The sequence below is a fragment of the Halichoerus grypus genome, chromosome 6, assembly GCF_964656455.1.
Source record: "Halichoerus grypus chromosome 6, mHalGry1.hap1.1, whole genome shotgun sequence".
Classification (NCBI taxonomy): Eukaryota; Metazoa; Chordata; class Mammalia; order Carnivora; family Phocidae; genus Halichoerus; species Halichoerus grypus.
In genome coordinates, this window is record NC_135717.1 from 94,733,311 (window position 1) to 94,745,312 (window position 12,002).

The 12,002-nt window shown below is 36.0% G+C and overlaps 1 protein-coding gene across 4 annotated transcripts in view; it reads left to right on the forward strand.

Annotated features, from left to right (window-relative positions):
• The window catches only part of SLCO1B3 (solute carrier organic anion transporter family member 1B3), a 77,073-nt gene that overhangs the window by 5,219 nt on the left and 59,852 nt on the right, over window positions 1–12,002 (forward strand). The gene's annotated exons all lie outside the window — the stretch shown is intronic.

Genomic DNA, 12,002 nt, shown 5'->3' on the forward strand with positions numbered 1-12,002 from the left:
GACCTATTAATTTTTTTTTCTTTTGAAGAACAGCATTTGTTATTCTAATAATTTAAATAATAGAGGCTGGTAGAAAAGAGATTTATAATAACAATCAAAAACATGAACCAAACACCTAATTACTGACTTAGGAAAGCCATTTAATTTTTTCAAATGCAGGTTAGTAAAAGTAATAATCTTGTGTCTTGATTTTGTCTTACAACTTAAGACATTAAAGGATATAGCTTGTATTGGGATTTTCATTGACAGAAAGAAGTACTCCCTGAGCACAATGTTGAAGAAACCAGGACTCAGGAAAATTGAAAAGTTTGCCTAACGTCATCCAGCTTGAAATTGAAAACTCTTAAACCCAAGTCAGAGTCTTTAAAACCCCATAGAGAATTTTTGAAGAAATAAAAAAAATTAATTATGGCTGTCTTTTACCAAGATATTAAGTGTTTTCCTCAAAGTTGTAGTCTTAATTGCTGAATAAAGACCACAGGAATCAGACTCAGTTGCAATAATGTTATATAAGGTCCCTTTTAACTTTGTCCAGAGAACATGTTTGTTTTCAGAGATTAGTCTATTCTGATGAAAGATCTGAGTAATATTTAAGCAGAATAGCAGTCACAAGTAAAAGGGAATGGTGAATGCAAGTCTAAGGTAATATGGTGTGCTCGGTTCTTTCCGCTTTTAAACACTGAGAGTTACAGTGATCTCAAAGTACAATGATCACATAGTAGAGTGAGAGCAATCTGGCTGAAACAGTTAAAACTGCCAGAATGGTCCCTTGTAGCATATTTGCAAGTTAGTATGCATAAAATACGTTAATTGCAGTCTAATGATCAAGACCGGAGAGCTAGAATAACAATAGAAGCTAACATTTATTGAGCACATATTATATGCCAGACACTGTCCTAGCATTATACTTCTTAGTGGATTTGTTCCTTACCACAATTCCACCGCCAGATGCTATTATCTCTCTTTTACAGATGGAAAAAAACTAAGATACAGGGAGGGCAAATGAATCCTTCTCAGTCCCAAAGCTGGTGGTGGAGCCAAGGTCTGAACTTAGGCAGTCTGATTCCAAATCCCATGCTCTCAATTCTACTCCACACCTCTATAGTAACTGTGGGTTTCTATAATATTAGTACCATCCAAATATTCTGGTAGGTAGGGATTCAGTGATCTTCTTCATTCTGTATTTTTAAAAATTCACCTTCAGACCAAGTAATTCGGTATCAAGCAACCATAGGATTCCTAAATTTGTTTATGTGTGTGGGCACACACATTTATACATGTTGTTATTGACATGTATTGCAAACTCAGAAATGTATCAAAGTGCAAATAGATAATAGACCTCTTAAAATAACAGCATATGTTAATTAATTGAATGTAAATAAAATTAAATTTTAAAAATTAAATAAATAAATAACAACAGCACAGTTTGATTTTTTTCTTACCCCTTTCCCTCAATTTTTGGACTAAACCAACTACATCATATAAACCCTGCTGATACATTCTTCATGTTTACACTTGTCATTTCTGTGCTTCAGATTTCTTGTACCTTTATGTTGTAATAAAAATTCTTAACAAGGCAATAGTAATGCATCATCATCAAAAAACATAAATAATAAGGCAAAAGTAAAAGTCCCCCCCTTTTGCCTTCGTTGCCACTCCCCGTTCAAAAACAATCAGAATAATGACCCCTTATGTAACCATCAGTAGTATTCATATCCTGCTGGTTTCCTCTGACTCACTTTCCATATTAGCCATTAGCCATATTGGACTTTTGCTATTGATCAAAAATGCTGAGCAAACTTCTGACTTGGAGAAGTTTGTACTTGCTGATTTCCCTTCTGAATGTTCTACTTCCAGATACCTTGCTCCTTCATTTCATTCACATTTCTGTTTAAACATTACCTCATCCTTGACCACCCCATATAAAATACCCTTTCCTACTCATACCTCTTTGATCAAATTTATTTTTTTCATAGCATTTATCACCAGCTGACACTGACACACAAACACACGTATGTATATGTGTGTGTGCACATGTGTGCCTTTAACGGCTTAAAAAATTAATTTATTACAGTTCTGTAATAATCTTATAGTCCTGAAGTTCAGAAGTCCCAAATGGGTCACAGTGTATTAAAATCAAGGTGTTGGCAGGGCTATGTTCCTTTCAGGAGGCTCTAGGTGACAATCCATTTCCTTGCCTTTTCCAGCTTCTGGAGGAGCCCAAAGTTTGTGCCTCAAGTCTCTCTTTCATATGCAAAGCTGGTGGTCAGTCATGTAATTCTCAAACTGCATCAAGTGAACACTGACTCTTACGCTTCCCTCTTTCACATTTAAAGGACCCTTGTGATCATATTGGGTTAACCAGGATAATTCAGGATAATCTCTTTAAGGTCATCTGATTAGCAACTCTATTTGCAACCTTAATACCTCCTTGCCATTTACCTAATGATTTCATAGATAGATAGGCAGAATAACTGCCCTCAAAGGAAGATGTCCAGGTCCTAATCTCTAAAACTTGTGAAAAAATATACTGTGTGTATATATATATATATATATATATATATATATATATATACACACTTTGTATATTATATTATTTTATATATTTATATATTTAGTCTTGGTACATTGTATATTTCTAGTAATTTATCCATTTCTATTAAGTTATCCAGTTTGTTGGCATAGTAGTCTCTAAAAAATAGTCTTTCATAGTAGTGGTTTTTCATAGTAGTCTCTAATGATCTGTTTTCTCTTTTCTTTTCTTTCTCTTCTTTCTTTCTTTCTTTTTTTTTGTGAGAGAGAGATTGAGAGAAAGAAAGGGTGCACCAGGCAGGGAGTGGGAAGGGCAGAAGGAGAGAATCTTAAGCAGACTCCGTGCTGAGCCCAATTTGGGACTTGATCTCACAACCCCGAGATCATGACCAGACCAAAACAAGAGTCAGATCCTTAACCGACTGAGCCCAATCCTTTTTATTTCTGTGGCATCAATTATAATGTCTTTTTTAAAATTTATTTGAGTGTGCTATCTTTTTTCTTAGTCTAAGTGTTTGTCAATTTTTTAATTTTTCAAATAACCAACTTTTAGTTTTATTGGTTTTTTTCTATTGTTTTTCTATTTTATTTATTATTTCTGCTCTGACTTTTGTTATTTCCTTCCTTCTGCTAATTTTGGTCTTAGTTTTTTTTCTTTTTCTATCTCACTGGCATGTAAAGTTAGATAGTTTATTTGAGATCTTTCCTCTTTTTTTATTTTATTTTTATTTTTATTTATTTTTAATTTTTTTATTTATTCATTTGCGAGAGAGACGGAGAGAGAACAAGCAGAAGGAGAGGCAGAGGGAGAGGGAGAAGCAGGCTTCCTGCTGAGCAAGGAGCCCGATGCGGGACTCGATCCCAGGACCCTGGGATCATGACCTGAGCCAAAGGCAGACGCTTAACCATCTGAGCCACCCAGGCGCCCTCCTCTTTTTTTTAATGTAGGTGCTATGAAGTTCTCTCAATACTATTTTTTCTGCATTCCATAACTTTTTGTATGTTGTGTTTTCATTTTTGTTTGTCTTGAGGTATTTTTCTAATTACTTCTTTGAATTCTTCTTTGACCCATTGTTGTTTAAGAATGTGTTGTTTAATTTTCACGTATTTGTGAATTTTCCAGTTTTCCTTTTGCTGTCGATTTCTGGTTTCATTCTATCTTGGGGAGAAAAGGTACTTGGTATGATTTCAGTCCTCCTTAATTTGTTAAGATTTATCTTGTGACCTAACATCTGATATATCTTGGAGAAAGATATGTGTAGACTTAAAAGAAATGTGTATTTTGCTGTTAGGTAGAATGTTCTATGTATGCTGTTAGGTTCGTTTGCTTTATCGTATTGTTCGAGTTCTCCATTTCTTTATTGATCTTCCATCTGGATGTTCTATCCATTATTTAAAGGTGTTGGCAGCGCTATGTTAAAGGTTCCTACTGTATTGCCATATGTATTTTCTGTTTTGTTTTGTCAATGTTCGCCTTATCTATTTAGGCACTCTGATGTTGGATACACACACATATATAATTGTTCTATCTTCCTGGTCAATTGACACTTTTATCATTATATAATATCCTTTTTTGTTTCTTGTGACTTTTTTACTTAAGTTCTATTTTGTCTGATATCAGTGCAACCATTCCTGTTCTCCTTTGGTTACCAATTGCATCAAATATCTTTTTCCATCACTTCACGTTCAGCCTCTGTGTGTCCTTAAATCTAAAGTGAGTTTCTTGTAGACAGGGCATAGTTGAGTCTTATTTTTCTTTTTTTATCCATTCAACCATTTTATGTCTTTTGATGGGGGAGTTTAACCTATTTACATTTCAAGTTATTATTGATAGGGAAGATTTACTATTGCTACAGTGTTGTTTTCTGTCAGTCTTGTACAAGTATACCTCAGAGATATTTTGTTTAGTTTCAGACCACCATAAAAAGCAAATATTGCAGTAAAGGGAGTCAAATGATTTTTTTTTTTTCGGTTTCTCAGTGAATACAAAAGTTAGGTTACACTATGATGTAGTTTATTAAGTGTGCAAAAGCATTATCCCTAAAACAATGTACATACCTTAATTTTAAAAAATATTGCTAAAAAATGCTAACCATCATATGAGCTTTCAGAAATTCGTAATCTTTTTGCTAGTGGAGGGTCTTACCTCAAAGTTCATGGCTGCTGACTGCTCAGGGTGGTAGTTGCTGAAGGTTGGGGCAGCTGTGGCAGTTTCTTAAAATAAGACAGCAGTGAAGTTTGCCACACCGATCAACTCTTCCTTTCACAAGCTATCTGATAGCATTTCACCCATAGTAAAATTTCTTTCAAAACTGGAGTCAATCCTCTCAACCCCTGTTGCTGCTTTAAGCTAAGTTGATATAATATTCTAAATACTTTATTGTCATTTTAACAATCTTCATAGCATCTTCACCAGGAGTAGACTGCCTCTCAAGAAACCACTTTATTTGTTTATCCATAAGAAGCAACTCCTCTTCCATTAAAGTTTTATCAGGAGATTGCAGCAATTCAGCCACATCTTCAGACTAGACTTCTAATTCCAGTTCTCTTCCTATTTCTACCACACCTGCAGTTACTTTCTTCATTCACAAGGCATCCTAACTAGAAATTCTTCTAAGCAACAGTACTATTTGAAGATGAGAAAAAATAAATTTATTTCAGTAAAGCAAGTAGCATAATAATTTTACATTACGAATATTATTAAATTAAGATTAATTTAAAAACCCTCCTTGATTCTAAAAGGCAGGAAAAACATTAGATGTAGTTTTCAAGAGATAACTGAAAACAAAAAAAGATCAAATAATAATTTGTAGTATTCGGGGCGCCTGGGTCATTAAGCATCTGCCTTCGGCTCAGGTCATGATCCCAGGGTCCTGGGATTGAGCCCCACGTCGGGCTCCTGTTCCACAGGAGGCCTTCTTCTCCCTCTCTCCCTCCCCCGGCTTGTGTTCCCTCTCTCACTGTGTCTCTCTGTCAAATAAATAAATAAAATCTTTAAAAATAATAATTTGTAGTATTCATGATAATTTTGCATTTCAGTAAAACAAGCTGAAACAGTGCCTCATATCATCATATTAACATGGAAAATAAGTTTTTTAAAAAATAAGAGCTCTAAGAATAAAAATGGAAACAGTGAAGGATTAAATTCCAGCAAATATTTAATTAGTGTATACTCATCCTATTTTCTAATTTTGCCTGACTTCTTATCATCCCAGCTGCCCCCTCCCCACCTACCTTCTCTGGATCTCTCCTTTATAAGATTCTCCCCCTAACTTTTAGGTGGCTGTGGTTAACCTAAACTCTTCTTTTTCATTTTTCAGGCTAAAAGGACCACAGGGTTTTTGTTTTTGCTTCCCTCCTACCCCCGAGAGAGAAAGCACATATGCACAAGTGCAGGGGGTAGGAGGAGAGGGAGAGGGAGACAGAGAGAGAATCCTAAGCAGGCTCGATCTCACGACCCAGAGATCATGACCGGAGTAGAAGTCAAGAGTAGTTCACTCAATGGACAAGCCACCCAGTAGTCCTAAGAGTTTTAGCTTTGAAGGTGCTGTGGCCTCACCTCAAAGCCATAAGAATGGGAAACTAATCTTACACATTTTCTTCTTCTAAGTATCAACGCCTATCCGGAGTCTGACTGCTTTTGTTTGTCCTCCCATGTCTTCCTCCAGGTGGTTTTTGGTTTCCCCTTAGACTTTACAATTGTTATTTGCTGGAGGATCAGTTTCGTGGGAACTTACTGAGCTCTTTTGGAAGTGGAAATTGTTATACATATTTAAAGATCACCCTGGCTGCCGTGTGAAAAGGGTAACAATGAGGAAAGAGAGATGCCGGTTAGAAAAGGTGGTAATCTGAGTGAAATGATGGTCATTTAAGTAGAAATATAAAGTGAAGCATGTTCAAAAGAGAGATATTTATAAGGTTAAATTTTTAACTTTGGGGAATTGATTGGATGTAACCCAGAATAGTGCAGCTTCTAGCTTGAGCAGCAAATAGAAGATAGTGACACAGGAAGAAGACGTGAAAAAGGAAGAAGAAGAGAGAGATCTGGACATAGCAATCAAAAGCCTCAGTGGAGTTCTAACATAGGCACTTTGGAAAAGCAATGTAAAACTCAGCAAAAGCAATCATGGCTCAAGATATAGGTTTGGTAATCATCAGCATCTAGCTGGTAATAAAAACAATGACAAATGGTATGTGTAAAGGGTATGTGGAGTAAAAAAAGCGAGTCTGAAACAAAACCCTGAAAAAAAAATTGAAAAACGAGAATAACATAAGCCGGCTCAGGATACTTGAGAGGAGTGATGCAAAAAATAGGATTTGATTTGCGCAAATGTAAACAACTCACTTGTTTGTGAGTTATGGAAAGAGAGAGTTATGGAAAAGCCAGGGTGCAGTGGGGCAGGAGATTATTTAATGGCATAAACTTGAAAATGGATTAATTATACAACTCTTCCCAATTGCCTCCAGACAAAACTCTCTCTTGAGCACCAAGCCTGCCATTTGTGTCTACCTGATGCATGTTTATTTTTAGGAATCTCAAACTTGACTTTTGAAAAGATGATTTCATTGTTTTTAACCCCAAGACTTCTCTTTTTCTCAACTAAAATAACAATATTAGTATATACAGTTATCCAAACTAGAAACTTAGAAAATAAACTCAGAAAACTCATTTTTCCTTATTCCCACATCTTGTTGATTCTCATCTTAAACGTCTCCAAAGTGTGTCTGTGATCTTTTGTTTCCTTCTTTCCAACCATTAGCTTTTTTTTTTTCTGAAATCAGCTTTCTAACAAATTTCTTTGTTATTAAGTCCATCTTTTACACAGATACTGGAATCAGCCCTCTAAAATTTAATTTCCTTATGTTACATTTAAAAACACAATTTCATCTCCCAATGTTTGGCATATTTCTATCCTTATGTTCCACCCACACAGATAATCTTTCTGTTTTTCAAATTATCTGTGTTCTTTCACTACTTGGGCTTTTCATGTGTTTCCTATTTTGTTTTAAATGTTTATTTCTTCTTCAAATTCTAAGTTTCTATTATCTCTTAAAGACTTAGTTCAAATGTCACCACACCTATAGAAACTTTAACCAGTATAAACAGAATTAATCATCTTTCCTATGTACTCATGACATTATACATTTATAGTATTCATTATATTATGCTGGCATTATTTATTGTTTTTGCCCCAGGAAATTATTAGTTCTTTTAGGGCACTTATTATGTCCAGCTTTTACTGCCCTTCTTACTCTGCACTTGTCTCAATTCCAAGATGTAGCAGAGTATTTGCCATATTGGAGTTGCTCAATAAATGGTTTGCTGAGTAAATGAATTGTGGTTCAAATGAGTTAACTGAGTTAATCATGGCTGTACCTCTGGCAAAATGGAAACTTGGAATGGTCTTCCGACTTCAATTCCAGAACTCTCGCCAAAAAGTATAATGGACTTACTTGCCATGATTGCAGGTAAATATAGACTTTATCTCTTACCTGAATGGGTTATCTCCTTCTACCTGTGATACTTTAATATCCATTTGATAATTGTGAACATTTTTATCTCTGTTTTGAAATCTTTCAGTCTTAAGTTCTCTACTTCATGGCATAGGCCTTTTAATGTTTTTCACTAAAGATTTCAGCTTTCTTATTCCTTTTGATTTTTTAAGTTCTGAGAAAATCATCATATCATTCTTTCTCTGCACTTTAGTCCTGCATTAGGAACAGGGTTAAAATTGCCCATCTCATAGGGTTATAGTTCGATTAAAAGAAAGCACATTTATAAATCTATCTATATGAACTCATTTCATTGGAGAGATTCTATTATGGCTATGTGTTTACATCTATTACCTTTTTCTTTTTTCAATTTTAGTTTAATTTTTATTTTTAAAATTTTATTTTATTTAAATGCAATTAATTAACATATAGTGTATTATTAGTTTCAGAGGTAGAGTTCAGTGAACTTTTTCCTTTTTTAAAAAAGCAGTTTAGAATTATACTGTGAGATTTTTACTTTTTTGAGTCTCTCTTATATTGAGCTAATTTGCCTTTTAAGATTGAAGATACGAACTGTGAAAAAGCTTTCTCTGAACTTCTAGGAATTTCCTCTCATACAGGACAGGGTTTATATTTGATTATATTTATATCTGCTTTAATGAGATATTCTATTACTTTCTGAAATTTTCTCCTCTTTGATTTCACAAATGAGTGCTTTGATGGTCAGCATTTAGATGAGTTCACTTTTCTATTTCTTCAGTAATCAATAAATCATATTGTCAATATGCTCATTACTGATTCTGCAATACCTGTCATAGTATATGGCATAAAACTGTGCTTAGCTAAATGATCATAAGCCCTGTTTTGATCTGAATGAACCTAAAGCTAAAAACTGGATGATGCTAGATCATAATGGTAATAAAAATACATTTATCAGCGCTCACTGTGTGCCTAGCCCTGTGTCAAGAATTTTAGGTATATGATTTAAAGTAATCCTCATAACAACTTTACTATAATTATCTCCATTGAAAAACTGAGGAAACTAAGAAATGAGAGGTTTCACTACATGTTGACTCTGTACCAGATTTATAATCTGAATTGGGGGAATAATAATTTATCCAACAACCCAAAAACACTTATTGAGTCTTTGCTCATTACGTGTTAGGCATCTGAGTGTGATGGAGAGCCTGGTAACATTTTTTTTCTATTTATTCATTAGAAGAGAGCCAAAACTTGAAGCCTTCTAGCTCTTCACAGCAGACTGAGCATAAGGCAGAAGCCACCTCTTCCTCCCTCCAATTCTAATGAATAATCTAAAAGGTATTAAAAGTAACTCATTACTCTGCTAGAAAACAAGAAGTGATATATTCTGTAAATCCAAAACCATGAGGGTTTTCTGAAAGGTAAATAGTAAAAAGAATTAGAAAGAAATCCTAGTCCAAGACAAGTGCAAGAGAAGAAAACTGAAAAGCATGGAAGTGGCTCCAAGGGTCCATCAAAGGCAAAAACACTGATAAGGGGATGAAGAGAGGTCCCAGGGAAAACTGACAGGAGGTTAATTGGGTATCCCACTCACTCAGTAAGTGAAAACATGCATCTTTCCTTGTTTAACATGCCTCCCCTGATCATCAGCATACCCCCACTTAGTAGTATGAACATTTTAACTTTGAGTAACATGGACATTTTAACAATATTACATCTTCCGATCTACTAGCACAAATGTCTTTCCATTTATTTGATCTTCTTTGATTTCTTTAGCAATGTTTTGTAGTTTTTAGCATATAAGACTTTCACCTCCTTAGTTTATTCTTAAATATTTTATTCCTTCAATGCTATAGTAAATGGGATTCTTTTCTTTTCAATTTTTTTATTGTTATGTTAATCACCATACATTACATCATTAGTTTTTGATGTAGTGTTCCATGATTCATTGTTTGTGCACAACACCCAGTGCTCCATGCAGAACATGCCCTCTTTAATACCCATTACCAGGCTAACACATCCTCCCACCCTCCTCCCCTCTAGAACGCTCAGTTTGTTTTTCAGCATCCATCATCTATCATGGTTCGTCTCCCCCTCCGATTTCCCCCTCTTCATTCTTCCCCTCCTGCTATCTTCTTCTTTTTTTCTTTTCTTAACATATATTGCATTTTTTGTTTCAGAGGTACAGATCTGTGATTCAACAGTCCTGCACAATTCACAGCACTCACCATAGCACATACCCTCCCCAGTGTCTACCACCCAGCCACCCCATCCCTCCCACCCCACCCCCCACTCCAGCAACCCTCAGTTTGCTTCCTGAGATTAAGAATTCCTCATATCAGTGAGGTCATATGAAACATGTCTTTCTCTGATTGACTTATTTCGCTCAGCATAACACTCTCCAGTTCCATCCATGTCATTGCAAATGGCAAGATCTCATTCCTTTTAATGGCTGCATAATATTCCATTGTATATATATATACTACATCTTCTTTATCCATTTGTCTGTCGATGGACATCTTGGCTCTTTCCACAGTTTAGCTATTGTGGACATTGCTGCTATAAACATTGGGGTGCACGTACCCCTTCGGATCCCTACATTTGTGTCTTTGGGGTAAATACCCAGTACTGCAATTGCTGGATTATATGGTAGCTCTATTTTCAACTTTTTGAGGAACCTCCATACTATTTTCCAGAGTGGTTGCACCAGCTTGCATTCCCACCAACAGCGTAGGAGGGTTCCCCTTTCTCCGCATCCCCGCCAACATCTGTCCTTTCCTGACTTGTTAATTTTAGCCATTCTGACTGGTGTGAGGTGGTATCTCACTGGGCTTTTGACTTGGATTTCCCTGATGCCGAGCAATGTTGAGCACTTTTTCATGTGTCTGTTGGCCATTTGGATGTCTTCTTTGGAAAAATGTCTGTTCATGTCTTCTGCCCATTTCTTGATTGGATCATTTGTTCTTTGGGTGTTGAGTTTGATAAGTTCTTTATAGATTTTGGATACTAGCCCTTTATCTGATATGTCATTTGCAAATATCTTCTCCCATTCTGTCGGTTGTCTTTTGGTTTTGTTGACTATTTCTTGTGTGCAAAAGCTTTTTATCTTTTTCTTTTTTTTTAAAGATTTTTATTTATTTATTTGACAGAGAGACACAGCGAGAAAGGGAACACAAGCAGGGGGAGTGGGAGAGGGAGAAGCAGGCTCCCCACTGAGCAGGGAGCCCCATGTGGGGCTCGATCCCAGGACTCTGGGATCATGACCTGAGCCGAAGGCAGATGCTTAATGACTGAGCCACCCAGGCACCCCCAAAAGCTTTTTATCTTGATGAAGTCCCAATAGTTCATTTTTGCCCTTGCTTCCCTTGCCTTTGGTGATGTTTCTAGGAAGAAGTTGCTGTGGCTGAGGTCGAAGAGGTTGCTGCCTGTGTTCTCCTTTAGGATTTTGATGGACTCCTGTCTCACATTGAGGTCTTTCAACCATTTGGAGTCTATTTTTGTGTGTGGTGTAAGGAAGTGGTCCAGTTTCATTCTTCTGCATGTGGCTGTCCAATTTTCCCAACACCATTTGTTGAAGAGGCTGTCTTTTTTCCATTGGACATTCTTTCCTGCTTTGTCGAAGATTAGTGGACCATAGAGTTGAGGGTCCATTTCTGGGCTCTCTATTCTGTTCCATTGATCTATGTGTCTGTTTTGTGCCAGTACCATACTGTCTTGATGATGACAGCTTTGTAGTAGAGCTGGAAGTCCGGAATTGTGATGCCGCCAGCTTTGCTTTACTTTTTCAACATTCCTCTGGCTATTCAGGGTCTTTTCTGGTTCCACATAAATTTTAGGATTATTTGTTCCATTTCTTTGAAAAAAGTGGATGGTATTTTGATGGGGATTGCATTGAATGTGTAGATTGCTCTAGGTAGCATTGATATCTTCACAATATTTGTTCTTCCAATCCATGAGCATGGAACATTTTTCCATTTCTTTGTGTCTTCCTCAAT